This window comes from Vulpes vulpes, chromosome 5 (genome assembly GCF_048418805.1).
Source record: "Vulpes vulpes isolate BD-2025 chromosome 5, VulVul3, whole genome shotgun sequence".
In the NCBI taxonomy this organism is placed as follows: Eukaryota; Metazoa; Chordata; class Mammalia; order Carnivora; family Canidae; genus Vulpes; species Vulpes vulpes.
The window spans coordinates 99,239,976-99,255,718 of NC_132784.1; the positions used below are offsets into that span (position 1 = coordinate 99,239,976).

Here is a 15,743-nt window from a genome sequence, read left to right on the forward strand (position 1 = left end):
CCTCTTTTAAATAATATTATTATTTTTTCAGTGTTGCAGAGTAAGAAACTGGGGACCAAGAATATAATTTTCCAAAGCCATATTAGCCAGTCAATTTTAGATCTAAGATTTGAAATTTGGTTGTTTCTAAAATCTTCATTTACTGTCTCTTCACATGGCAGCTGAGATCACATTAAGTAGTGCTAGGAATATAAACATTTCCCAAATTGTGCAAGCTGCATTATATGAATTACTAAATTATTTTTAATATCTATCTTATATCTCTAAGGTATGAACTATCATTGTATTTACATATGAATATAATGATGCTTAAATACTACATGAATAATTGGCCCAAGACCATTCATTCTTTCCTTTCAGAGAAAGTTGGGAAGTGAATCTAGGTTGGGTTGACACAAAAATCCATAGTCTTCACTGCAATTAAATAGAGCTTTTATTCTTGAGACAACTTTCCAAGAAATTAAATACAATTTTTACCTCCAAAACCAATCCTTCTATTTTATATTTTTTATTCTGTTCATTATCAGCAGAGAGGATGACACCCAAGACTGTAAGTAAGCACAGAACACCTTAAACATACATGTACAGACCTTTGAAAACTGTCCAGGACCAATAACATATATATTATTATACCAAAAAAAAAATTAGTACAAGAATCAAGTCTTCTTCTCCTTCTTCTTCTTCTTCTTTCTTCTTCTTCTTCTTCTTCTTCTTCTTCTTCTTCTTCTTCTTCTTCTTCTTCTTCTTCTTCCTCTTCTTCTTCTTCTTCTTCTTTCTCCTTCTTCCTCCTCTTTTGTCAGTAGAAAACTATTTGACTATGAAGTTATTGGAGTGGAGATTGGTCATACAAAAAAATGGAAAACTTAAAAAGAAAAGTGAAAGAAGGCGGAAGAAAGATTAAAGAAAAAAGAGAGGTGCCTAAGTGGTTCAGTTGATTGAGCATCCAACTGGATTTCAGCTCAGGTCATGATCTTAGGGTCATGGGATCACCGGTATAGGGCTCAGTCCTCAGTGGGTAATCTGTTTGAGATTCTCTCTCTCCTCTTCCATCTGTCCACCCCCCACTCATGCACACACATTCTCTCTATCAAATAAATAAATCTTTAAGAAAAGAGAAAAATCTGTCTTCACTCTCTTAGCATCCTGATCAATCTGATTCTGTAAGAAAAGTGAGGAACATCTCCCATAAGAAAAATAATTTGATATGTTTCAGCATTTTCTGGAATTTCCATTATATATTCACTGTCTCCTATTTTGGAGTGGTACTTAAATATGTATCTTCATTTGTAATGTAAAAATTTGCAATGTAAGTAATGAGTCACTCTCACTTACTCTTCCGCTTATTATCTATCCCATTAATCATTTTCAAACTTATATCCCAACTGAATGTTGAATTAATTCAACTGAATGTTGAATTAAGAGTAGATTCTTTCTAGATAGGATTAAAAGAACTTAATGCATTTTTTTCTGATTTTAATGTATCTCATTCATAGAATAAACATGGAAAGTGCATTGACCAGGAATCTGATTGATTCATTATTACCTTTTCTTTGGAGGAAACAAAGAGAAACAGAGAACAAGGGAACCTTTCTTGGCCTTCAACATCAGGCTTAAAGCTTCTTTTATTTATTACCAGACATGTCCTTCCATATTACTGGAAATACTCTTAAAGTTTATATTGTCTAATGTGATTATAGCCAGTGCAGCTTTCTTTTGATTAATGTTCATAGGGTATATCTGTTTCTTTCTTTTCTTTTTCTTTTCTTTTCTTTTTTTTTTCGTTTTTTTTTTTTTTTTAGCTTATGACTATCCAAATCTTCATATTTAAAGTGAGTTTCTCATATGCAGTTTATAGTTGAGTATTGCCTTTTTTTTTTTTTAGTATTGCCATTTCTTAATGAAATCTGAAAACCTCTCATTTTGTATTGTGATTTGAAGGCCATTTACATTTAATGTAATATTAATATGGCTGCAATTAAATCTATCATCATGCTAATTGTTTTTTGTTTGTTTGTTTAAGACACATCTTTCCTTTATTATTTTTTGTCTCTCTTTTCTGGCCTTTAAATTATATATTTGTAATGATTCTATATTATTTTGAAATTGATAGCCATTTTTATATTCTGAGTGGTGACTTATGTTTTGCAATGTACATCTTTAACAGTCACAATCCATCTTCAAATGTAACACCACTCTACATGTGCTTCAAGAATATCATATCAATATATTTCTATTTCCCATTTCATATTCTTTGAATTATTCTTATCATATGTTTTATTTCTATATTGCCATATAGTAAAACAATGCATTATTACAATTTTTACTCTGCTAAAGAAATTTTTAAAAAATCTCATATCTGTTCTCATTTTTTCCAAATATCTAATATTTTTTTCATTTTTGGATAAATACAAATGCCCATCTGATATGTTTCTTTGGACTCTGAACACCTTTAATATTCATTGTTTTGCTTATTTACTGGCAGTAAATTTGTCTTTTATTTGTCTGAAAAAGTTATTATTTCCTCTTTATTTTGAAATATTTCTTTTGCTTGGTATAAAATTTTAAGTTGATAATTTTTAAAGAGCTTAGAGTTGCCCCACTGTCTTCTGGCTTACATAGTATTTGATTTATAACGCTTCAAAATGAACATGTATTTAGTGACTGAAAGCCTATATTTTCTGTGGTTGAAAGTGTGGGCAAAGTTTAACCCTGCTTGGGGCAGCAAAGCTAAAATTAAGGTATAAACCAGAGCTGTGTTCTCATCTGGAGGCATAACTGGGAAAGTACCTGGTTTCAAGTTTTTTGATGTTGTTGGTAGAATTCATTTCTATGTTGCTTTGAGATTTGTAGTAGATTATTGTTGAAAGCCAGAAAAGGAGGAAATCTACAATGAGCTTGTAGCAAGACAGAATCATACATAATATAAAATAATCACAGGTATGACAACAACACACTATTTTTGCCACATTCTATCAATTATACACAAGTCAAAAGTCTGGATGATAAGAAGGAAATATATAAAAGCATGAATACCAAAATACAGGAATTATTGGATGTCACATGTAATTTCTTCTTTCATATATTTTTTTTACCATTTGATTTTTTAATTTTTAAATTCTTGACATTATAGAACTAAACTGAAGTTTATTAACGTTCCACTCTTACATTTCTTATCAACAAACAGAAATAAAATTCATGAGCCAAAAACCCAAAACAAAACTAAAAACAGGGAAAAGCTTATAAAACTAAATATGGATCCCAGCATTAACAGCTGAACAGAAAATGTGATTTTTAAATTCTTAGCAGATGATAAAGTTGTGTAGAAACTGAACACTTACAAATTATTTAAAACCTGGAATCACTGACCAGAAATTACACAGTTGGATCATGGGTAAACAGCAGAAAGGGGTTATAATTCATACAAGTGTAATTCATTCCTTTGTTTCTTTATAGGTTATATTTATTAGTTCACTGGCCAGCTTAAATATATAAGATAAATTTGAGCAAAGACTCTAGTTATGAATTTGAACTGAAAATTTCAGTATTAACTCATTATTAACTTAAAACTAAAAACCAGGGATGCCTGGGTGGCTCAGTAGTTGGGCATCTGCCTTCATTCATCTCAGAGCATGATCCTGGGGTTCCTGGATCAAGTCCCACATCATGCTCCTTGCATGGAGCCTGCTTCTCCCTCTGCCTGTGTTTCTGCCTCTCTCTCTCTCTCTCTTTCTCTCTCTCTCTCTCTCTCCTCTCTGTCTCTCATGAATAAATAAATAAAATATTTAAAAAAAACTAAAAACCAAAGTGACAATAAAACAAACACATGTTTTTTAGTCCATTTGAATGATGAAAGAATAACTAGAATAACTTCTTCAAAGTCATGAGTACTTCCAGTGCCAAAATATTGGCTGCTAAATACTGTTTCCTATTAAAATATTCATTGGAGGAATGGCTGATGTCAAGTCTGGGCAGAAGTAAAGCAAGATGACCCTGAATCTGAAATATCTTATTATAGCAGTCGAAAAGGTACACAACTTATTTGGGATGACTTCCACTGGGCAAAGATGGGATAATTTGAGTTCCATTAAGGATAAAATGATGATAATAGTAGATTAAGATTTTAAAAATGTGTATGATTAAATTTTGTATATGTGCAAATATACATGCATATATGTATACATGTACATGTAAATATATGTATACACATATACACACTGCTATATATTGAGTGTGTTTATCTCCCTAAAGTTCTTGTGTTGAAATCTTAACCCAGTAATTTGATAGTAATAGAGGTAGAGATTTTGGGGGTAATATGGTCCTTAAGGCTCTGCAAATTTAAGAGATTATAGTCTGTATAAAAGAGACCCTAGGAGGATTCCTGGATGGCTCAACGGTTTGGTGCCTGCCTTTGGCCCAGGGAGTGATCCTGGAGTCCTAGGATCGAGTCCCACATCAGGCTCCCTGCATGGAGCCTGCTTCTCCCTCTGCCTGTGTCTCTGCCTCTCTCTCTCTCTCTCTCTCTCTCTCTCTCTCATGAATAAATAAATAAAATCTTTTAAAAAATAAAATTAAAAAATAAAATGATATGAGGATGAATAGAAATATAGATGAGGCAAGATTTGTCATGAGATGATTATTACTGAATCTGGATGATAACTACATGGATGTTTATTACAGATTTTGTCTATTTTGCATATATTCGAAGGTTTTATTTTAAAATGTTAAATAAAAAGATAAAGATCCTTTTATAAGAAATTTAGCACAAAATTCTCTCCAAGAAATGGTGAGAAGATAAAACTACAGCAAGAGTTCAACATTATTAAATACTCGATGTTATCTTTCCCAATTTTTAAAGATATAGGGTAGTAGTGTGCTTAAAAGGATGGGCTGGAGAGTCTGACTTACATGGTAGGTTATCTAAGATTCCTAAGGCTATAGCTAGCTTTCTCACTTATAAAATGTGTATCATAATAGTACCTGCATAACATAACATCTTATAAACACTGAGACAATGTCCAATATTAATTCATGATGTTAATATAACTCTTACAGGTATTGAAATTATCACATCTCTAAAATCAATCTTATTATTAATGATATATATACAAATAGTAATATTACAATATTAGTATTCTGTTTCAGTTGTATTTAACCCTTCAATATAATTGTTTTTTATAAGAGTTTAAAAACTAACTTCAAGTTATTGAAAGTCATTCAAATAAATATCAATAATATCTGTGTAGAACAAGTTGGCCTATAAAACAAGTGTCAAAAGAGACTAAATATATATTAGAATACAGATCAATAACCCCTAAATAGATAAATGACAAAAAAGTTAACTCTGATGAATTAGTATGTGATCTATGAAAAAGGATGGACTTATTTCATACAAAATCTTATCAAGTTTACATATTTTAAAAACATTATTTTGAAAGATCTGCCTGCTATGATAATATTTAATATACAATGAACTAGTAAGACATTCCACAAAATAATTAAACATAGAAAGAATAAAGCTCATAAAAGTTGTTATTCAGGCACTCCTGAATGATAATCTAAAAACACTAGTGAGTTCTTTTTGTGTATAAATCAGACACTGGACTGTAGTTTGCAATTGTTTCTGTGACTTTTTAATACCCATCATGTATTTTACTGTGTTCTTATAGTTTATGAAGTCAGTATAAAATACAGACTGAATTATAACTGTCTGTTTTCTCTGGCAATATTAAATATTCCACATATGAATAGATAAAACTGTGGACATAAATTACACAGTTTTTAAGCTTGTTCATATGCAAATAAATGTAAATTTATGGAGGAAAAAAACCCTAAAGTTACAAAAATTAAAATCTTTCATTTGAAAACATTGTGACAAGGTTTTAACATTCAATGTAATTTGAATCAAGAACAATAAAATATTATGGCCTGCTCACATTTGAAAAACAAGTTATGTTGAAGGAATCTTCAGTCAATTAGGTCTCATTCAGCTTTGAAACCATTATACAAAAAGACAACTTGTAACTAAGGCATAGAAAAGAAATTTGCAACTTATCAAAGGGTAATTAAATTTTATATCAGTCCAGCTTCATTTATCACTATCTTTGGAATATCACCATTTTCTTAAATGTGGACAATTGAAAGCAATTTTTAAAATTAGTACTTTGCTCAATGAAATTGATCTAATTTTGACCTATTGCCTTAAAGAATGAATGGCAATGAAAGTAATCCATTAAACTACCCAATCTTTTCCGATTTTACCTTGTAAAATTTACCATTATAACAAAGGTCTTTTGTCTCTCTAAAAAAATTTTTAATCTACATGATTTTAGTTTACATAAATACATTATCATCCACATCTTTATTTAAAATATACTTAAAGAATTATTCTCTTAGTTTCAAACATTGCATTTTAGGAAGCTATATTACTATTGTTTTTAAAGATTCAGATAGATAAATAAAAATTATTATCTGAATTATTTTAATCTTAATCATATAAACTGAAGATGTAATATAAAGTGTTTATAATAATGAATTTTAGTGGTTTTTTGTAAGTGAAAAATACACATTTGATTATCTCTTTGATTACATGTTATTTTAAAATTTAAAAAATTGATACATATTTGCATACTTGAAAAATTACATTCAAAAGATAATACTTTATATAGTCTATACTTTATAAAATTCACATTAATATGAGCCTAAATTAGATATGAATATGTTATTTCATAGTTTCAATATTTTAAATTGACTTACTGTATATTCTTTTTTTTATTTCATTTATTTATTCATGAGAGACACACAGAGAGAGGCAGAGACACAGGCAGAGGGAGAAGTAGGCTCCTTGTGGAGAGCCTGATGTAGGACTCGATTCCAGGATCATGCCCTGGGCCAAAGGTAGATACTCAACCACTGAGCCACCCAGGCATCCCAACTTACTGTATATTTTAAAAGAAGTTTATTTATATAAGTGATAATTGTTCTCTCAAAAATACCATTTTACTTCTGAGTTTATTTGTTTGCTGTCTTAAGCCAGAGATTTTATTTTGGTAATGAGGCAAAACAAACAGTTTTGTCTAAATTTGTCAGGGACCACCAAACATATCTATTCCTTACAGTCTCACTGGGTGGTAATTAACTGACAGCAAGAAAATAGCAGCATTTATAAATTGTGAAATCCTTCCAATGATTAACAGCTTTAGAATCAAATTTTAAAAATCTAAGTATGTAGTTCATGAATTGAAAACCAATAAAAGCAGTAGAAAGTAATCCATATGTACTTTGCTTTCTATAGAACTGTATTGAAATCCTATTCCAGAAATTTCAGAAGTGCTTTATGAAGAACTTTTGGTGAAAAAGTTGTTGACACATTTAAAAAAAATTAACTAATAACTTTATTTTTTTAAAGATTTTATTTATTTATTCAAGAGAGAGAGAGAGAGAGACACAGGTAGAGGGAGAAGCAGGCCTTATGCAGGGAGCCTGGAGCTGGACTCGATCCCAGTCTCAAGGATCAGGCCCTGGGCTGAAGGCAGTGCTGAGCTGCTGAGCCACCCATGCATCCCCCTAGTAACTTTATTTTGAGCTATTTTAGGATTACAAAAATACTGAGTAGCTAGTGTGGAGATTTTATATGCCCAGTATGGAGATTTAATATGACTTTTAATCTCTTCCCCAAGTTCCCCTATTATCAATATTCTTGCATTGGTGTGATTTATGAACCAGTATTGCCATGTTATTAGCTAAATTTGATAGTTAACATTAATGTTTGCTTTTTTTGTTGTACATGCTATGGGCTTTGACATGTGAAATGACATATATCCACAATTATACAGAATTTCACTCTCCTAAACATCCCCACTGTACCTCTCTTCTTTCTGTAGATTTTTAAAAATTCAAAACACTAATTGTAGATTAGATTAGTGTTTTTTAAAATTTTTTTAAAATTCAAAACACTAATTAACCAACTTTTTTTTTTTTTTTTTTTTTTTTAAGAAATAGGACTTAAGGAAGGTTATCTATTCCAGTCAATACAGTAGACCAGGTAGTCATGAAAATCATTCAACTGAAAATAACCTTGATTTCTAGAAAATAAAACTTAAAGAAACTAAAGAGTTGGCAAGAAAGCATTGCATATACAGGATAGAAATTTAGTGAAAAGAGAAACCCAGAAAATTCAGTAGAGCATGAACAAAAGGACTCAGCAATGAGGGCATTTGCCAACAGAAATGAAACATGTTTTAATTTTTATAGGTTCTAGGGACAGAAGGGATGGTATACAAAGGAGAATTCCATTAAACTTGGATAATATAAAAGGGAATACTTACTAAAATGGGATTTAAATTTCTAAATATTCATTGTAAAGGTGAATTAGAAATAAGCCCATGCTCCAGATCTCTAGGAAAATTATCTAATTGTGCACCCAGTGGAGTAGAAAACAAATGCCCTTGAAAATTAACAGCCAGAAGCCAGCCTTCATATGAATCTACTGAATGAATTCACACTACTCCAAGCAAAGATTTATTTAAAATAGTGCACTACTGGTAATTAAGTTTTTATGTCTATATTTTCTCCGGATAAAAATAAAAGCTTTTTGAATCAGAGATAGACTTAATTATTCATACAACCTCTTGATTGAAAGGGGATACACTGATCGCTCACTGGGTAACACGATGAGAGTCAGATGTAGCCAGAACATACAGAGGGATTTTTTTACCTGAGGAGGAGGATCTTGAATTATGAGCTTGTATAGTTCCTCATCCTTTCCTCCAGAGGACAAAAAGAGCCCTATCTTTCAAATGTAAAAGAATTCTCTCTGGGGAAAAAAATGAAAGGTTCCAAAGTCAATTAAGTTACCCTTTGGAATGTAAAGAAATGGCTTCAAAAAAAAAAAATGTTTCTAAATCTCAACTGAGTCACCATTTTACTTCCAAGCCTTGTTTGCCATTGTAGTATATTTCAAACCAAGTTAACAGTAATTTTTGCTCAGAAAGTCATGACTGTGAAGAAACATGAAAAAATTTGTGGAGCATTGTTTCCCAACAATAAATCCTTCAGATGTTTTAAAGATTGAAAGAAAATTCTTTCAGAATGAACTTATCTTCATCTTAGGAATCAAATAATTCCTATCTAATAATTTCCCCCAAAATTTGAGGTTACGTTCATAAATAACAAAATACAGAAGGAGACATTGCACGGTGAATCAGAGCTATTAAACACAGCAGGGAGCAGAATCACACCAAAACTTCTCAAATGCAATTCAAAAATACAAAACATAAAATAATAATATTTAACTTATTTATATGCATAAAGATGGAACAATTTTCAGGTGAAATATATTGCTAGAAATTAAGAAGGAACATAAAAATTAATATAATATAAATCATTAACAAACCCATTTATATCAATGACTATACCCGGTGAAAGTGTATTTCTTGCTCATGCAACATTTCAGAATGGGATGTTCTAGTTGGTGGCAAAATAAAAAGTCAGGATGTTTTGCTCCACACAAGCATTCAAGAACTCTGGTTTACATAGTCTTTTCCATATTAAGAATTTATCTGACAGTGTCATCCAGAGACTAGAAGTACAGTTCTCATAGAGGAAAGTCAAAGGAGGTTTAAAGTTGGTAGGTTTATGGGTCAGGATGGACATAATACTCATCTACTCCTGTTTACATTTAATTGCAGGAACTCTGTCACATGGCAATGTCTAACTTCAATAAAGGCTGATAAATGTAATTTAGCTTTGTGTCCTGGAAGAACAGTGCATAAATTTGTGACCAGTAAGTAGTTTGATAGTTTGATGCCCTTAATAATGATAATGTTCTACTCCTGCAAAAATATATATAATTCACAATTTTTTCATGATCTTAACAAAATAATCTCAAAATATATGATGCAAAAATAGACAAAAACAGAAGCAAAAATTTCCAAGTCTCTAATTACAGTGGAAACACACCATTGTAAAAGAAAAATCACCATTGATAGGGCACATTTTAACAAGTCACCAAAAAAAATTTAATGTAATGATTATAGGTATAGAAGACTATAATCAACGATTGGGGGATACACTTTCTTTAAAAGTTTAAATATAACGTTTACAAGAACTGAACACATATTAAAATCTAGGTAAATATTTTTTGACTATTAAAAAGTTGAAGGTGGAGACAAAAATCTTTCAAAAAGAAAACTCCAAAGCCTTTTCACAAATTCACTGAAACACTCAAATGGCACACACATCCACCACCCAGGACACACACACACACACAGACACACTCATAATACACAACACACACATATATTTTCTATTGCTGCTGCCATAAAATAAACAAATCTTCCAGATTAAAACAGCAGAAATTTATTCTCTTAAGGCCCTGGACCCCCCAAATTTAACTCCTATAGAGTTAAAATCAAAGTCAACAGTTTTTTCTTGTGGTTCCAGGGGAGAACCCATGGTCTTTCCCAGCTTCTGATTGCTGCCAGCAGTTCTTGTCTTAAGACCACATTATTCCAGTCTCTGTTACATCATTACTGTTCCTTCTCTTCTGCTGTGAAATATCCTCTAGCCCCCCTTTAATGAGGAAAACTTTCATTATATTTAGGACTCCTCTAGATACTCCAGGATAATATCTTCTTCCTCAAGATCCTTAATTTTATTACATCTGTGAAATCACCTTTGTGATATAAAGTAACATTCACAGTTTGCAAGGATTAGGGCCTGAATATCTGTATAGCCAGTATTTAGCCTAACAACTCCAGGATTGAGAAAATTTATCACCTCTCAAACTTATTTCATAAAGATAGTATAAGTTAGATACACAATTTATCAAGATCAGTATAGGAAAGCAATATTTATATTTAAAATTGAAAATTCCTTAAACAAACTAGTAGCAAACCATATCTAGCCATGTATTTTAAAAAGGGTAATAGACAAGTTTTTTTTTTTAAACTTGTATAAGATGCAAATCAATTAAGATAATCAAATCAACAAGTTAAAGAAAAAATGCAGATCACAAATTTAGTAGAGGCAATATAAAAAGGTTGAATATAGCAGCAGTCATTTTCTATAAAACTGCTTAACAAAGTGGAAATGAAAAGAAACATACTTAAATTGATCACATATATCCTTAAAGTTATACAGCAAATACTATACTTAGCTGCTAAAAAATAAAAGCATTTTTGTGTTCAAACTACATGTGAGGACCTAATATCACCGCCTCTATTTAAATTGTATTGGGGATCCTACTCAATACAAATAAGTAATATTTAACGTTTAGAAAAATAGAAAAAAATATTATTTAAAAATTATATGAATCTCTAGCTAGAAAACCCAAAGTAATCTATATATAAATTCTTGGAATTATTATGTTTTTCAGATTTTCAGTATTTCAAGTCGGCATTAAAAGCCAATGACTTTTATAGCAACAAGCAAATAAGAAAATAAAATATAAAAAGAATAATGAAATTCATGAGGCATAGATCTAAAAAGACATCAAATTATGAAGTATCTAGAGAAAAAGGAATATAATTTCACTTACTCTCCAAATTGTTAGAAGCATTTAAAATCACAAAAACATATAGAAAAATCATTATATCTCTATACTACTACAAAATTATTTCCATTGGGGATCCCTGGGTGGCTCAGCAGTTTGGCGCCTGCCTTTGGCCCAGGGCTTGATCCTGGAGTCCCGGGATCGAGTCCCGCATTGGGCTCCCGGCATGGAGCCTGTTTCTCCCTCTGCCTGTGTCTCTGCCACTCTGTCTCTGTCTATCATAATTAAATAAATAAATCTTTAAGAACTAATAATAATTTCCATCATCTAGTAAAAAGGAAGATATGTATACATGAAGTAGAAATTCCATACCTGGCTATAAAACAACATAAAACTCTTGTATGTGTCACTGAAAAACATATGCAAGAATTCCTACTAGCTTTTCGAGTACTAGTAACACAGTTAAATATAAAAATGAGTGTAGAAGAATATAGTGTAGTATATCATTACCATATTTTATTTGCTATAAACTACATGTCACTAACACGCAAAAGAAAATGAACAAAGAACAGTTATTGGCTGCAACATGTAAGTTCTCAGAAATATTCTGATGAAAGAATAAAGAAAATTACAGAAGATGCAGAAAGTATCATTCTCATCAGATGTTAAAAACAGAAAACATTTAAAAACTACACAATATGCATTGTAATGATACAACTATATTTGATAAACATTTTAAATAAGCAAGAGAATCATAAGCACAAAACTCTACATAATGGTTTTATTTGGGAATGGAAAATTGTAGTTAAAAATTAGGAAAGGATGCATGAAGAACTTTAAAATTAATGGAGTAAGTAATAAAAGTGTTCAGTCACATTTCTATCATAGATAATTCTTTTCTATCTGTTAACATTGAATAATATTTTTAAAATTAGTGATTGTATAATAGAGAGCAAAAAAATATTATCTAGGTACTGTAACTAAGAATCAAGGCAAATTCTTGCATTAAACTTTATCAAATTTAGAATCTGGTATTAAAAGCATCTGTGTTTCTAAAACATATACACATAAAAAATCACCTTGGATAAAAATGATAATAGGGAACAGTATTCTTGACAATAAATTTGAATATAAATTTCAAATAATTTTTTAGCAAAGCAAGAAGATTATGACAAGTTACTGAATTTTAAACATGGATTTTTTAAAAAAGATTTTATTAATTAATGAGAGATGCAGAAAGAGAGCCAGAGACATAGGCAGAGGGTGAAGCAAGCTCCCTGTGAGAAGCCTGATGGGGGACTTGATCCCATGAGACCAGGATCACAATCTGAGTGGAAACAGACACTCAACCTCTGGGGCACTCAGTTATCCCTTAAACATAGATTTGAAATTAAATAATATAAAGTTATTTTAGGTATAACTAATGCTCAAAACAATGTCTTATGTTTTTCAAGCAGAAAACACATTTTACTCTTTATTTTTCCAAAAGGAATAGCCTTGAATTAGCAGCTAAGATCACAGGGCTTTGAAATATATATCATGTTGAAATATTCAGTATTTTTCAGGTGAATTTTATGTGCACTGTAATGATTTAGAAAGCTTGTTGAACATGCAATTCTCAACAGTTAAATCCTAGCTTTTCCTGATTCAATAGCTTGGATTAGGCCTAGAAGCCGGTATTTTTGGTGAATATGAAAGATAATTTTGATAGGAGGAATAAGTAGTGAAGCCCATTTTGAGAAATTCTTGTTTTAAAGTAATTCATGCTTTTCAGTAAAAAAAGAGAATTCATCTTTGAAATTTGTTAAAAGAGTAGATCTTAAATGTTGTAAACACACACACACACACACACACACACACACACACACACAGGAACTATGTGAGCTGATGGATGTGTGAATTTATATTGTGGTAATCAGCTCACACTACCAAACATCATGTACACTTTATATTTACAAATTTATTGTCAAATATATGTCAGCAAAGGTGGAAAAGGGAAAGAGTCAGAGAGAGAGAGAGAGAGAGAGAAAGAGAGAGAATTCATCCCAAAGATTTAAAAGTTACTGGGAAAGGAGAATATTTACACACCACTTGTTAAGAATGTAAATTAAAATTTCTGTTATCTGGTTCCTCATGACAACTATTTACTAAAAATAAGCAAAAAATCGTGCTTTAATTTAATTATAATTTTAATTTACTTTAAGGTCATTTAAACCTTCAAATGAAAATTAATTTTGTAATTATAATCTTCATCGCAAGCTCTTAGGAACATTTCTAGACTTTTCAGTAGAAAAAGAACCCAAGAACTATTCAGAATCTACCAGCTGCAATGGTATGATCTTTTTTTTTAATATTTTTTTAAGATTTTATTTATTCATGAGAGACAGAGAGAGAGAGAGAGAGGCAGAGACACAGGCAGAGGAAGAAGCAGGCTCCATGCAGGGAGACCGACAGAAGACTCGATCCCGAGTCTCCAGGATCACACCTGGGCTGATGGCAGGCGCTAAACCACTGAGCCACCCAGGCTGCCCTGGTATGATCTTTATGGTCTTTTCAATGGACATAATTTTCTGAGAAATCTGTAAATTTAAACCCTGTAATTAGTATATATTATTAATAGAATTATAGATATTAGTGTACAGAGCACTAAGCCTTAAAATAATCTTTATCACAGAAAAAATAACCTCCGTGTAGAAAGTTAAAACACATTTACTGAGCGCTAAAACTTAAAAAAAAACGCATAGAACTATATTTGTATGGAAAATTCAATTTTTATATTTAGACTATGTTTTGAAATAAAGTTATGTTTCCAGCATGACACTTCCTTTTCTCTTTATTATAAAGTTTCTGGTGGGGAAATTGAGAGGTATCTAACTTTAGGTGAAGAAGCCTTAATGTTCATGCTGAGTTACATAAATCATAAAGAAATAAAAGCCAGACTCTTAAGTTGGCATAATGCCAACAATGAATAGTTTTTAAAACCCTAGCCAATAGAAGCATTAATCAAATTTTAACAATAACATTTTGGGTGATCTTCCTGGGTCTCAGACTTTCACTCCCATGTTCTCTGGCTCCCTCTTATCCTGTGATACCCAAGCTGGCTACGACTTCTCCCTGACCTCCACCTGTAGCCATAACTCCTTGTGACTGTGCCACCATGTGTCAGGCACACCTGGTCCAGGGCTCCATTGTGAAGAAGGTGCTGGAAGCCCTTAAGGATCTCAACAACCAGACCTGCTGTGACATAAGGTGGAGTAGCATAAACCTGGAGAGCCTAGACTCATCCCACATCTCCCTGGTGCAGCTCACCCTGTGCTCTGAGGGCTTCCATGTACACTTACCACTATGACCAAAACTTGGCAATGGGTGTGAATCTCGCCAGCATATCCAAAAAAAAAAAAAAAAAAGAAAAAGAAAAAGAAAGAAAAGAAAAGAAAATGTGCAATGAAGGCATCATTACATTAAGGGCCATGGATAATGAGGACACCGTGGCACTAGTATTTGAAGCTCCAAATCAAGAAAAGGCTTCAGACTATGAAATGAGGTTAATAGATTTAGATTTTGAACAACCTGGAATTATAGAACAAGAGTATAGCTGTCTAGTAAAGAGGCCTTCTGGTGAATTTTCACATATATGCCAAGATCTCAGCCACGTTTGAGATGCTGCTGTAATTTCCTGTGCAAAAGACAGAGTGAAATGTTCTGCAAGTAGAGTACTAGGAAATGGAAATATTAAATTGTCACAAACAAGTAATGCTGATAAGGAGGAGGAACCTGTCACCATAGAGGTGAATGAGCCAGTCAGGTAACTTTTTCACTGAGATACCTGAACTTCTTTACAAAAGCCATTCCACTCTGTTCTCCAGTAACACTCAGTATATCTGCAGATGTATCCCTTGTTGTAGTGTATAAAATTGCTAATATGGGATGTATAAAGTACTATTTACCTCTGAAGATGGAGAGTGAAGAAGAATCTTAGGCATCCTTAAAATCCAAGAAAATAAAATTTTGTTCTTTGAGAACTGCTTCTGAGATCCTAACACTTAAGTCTTTTCTGTCACCAAATTTGTACACCTGAATACATAGTAAATGGTTTCTATAAATAACCTATTTTTTCCTCCATTCTTTACAGTTTAACGAATAAAGTCCAAAGTCAAATCTGGTTTTCTTAACTTAGAAATATTTCTACCTTATCCAGAAATACTCATGATTTTTATAACAAAAGAATTTTGACTCTAAATGCAGTTTACAG

At 31.7% G+C, this 15,743-nt stretch overlaps 1 pseudogene; it reads left to right on the forward strand.

The window, feature by feature from the left end:
- Nucleotides 1-14,626: 14,626 nt before the first annotated feature.
- Nucleotides 14,627-15,470, forward strand: LOC112914532 (proliferating cell nuclear antigen pseudogene; annotated as a pseudogene).
- The last annotated feature ends 273 nt before the right edge of the window (nt 15,471-15,743 follow it).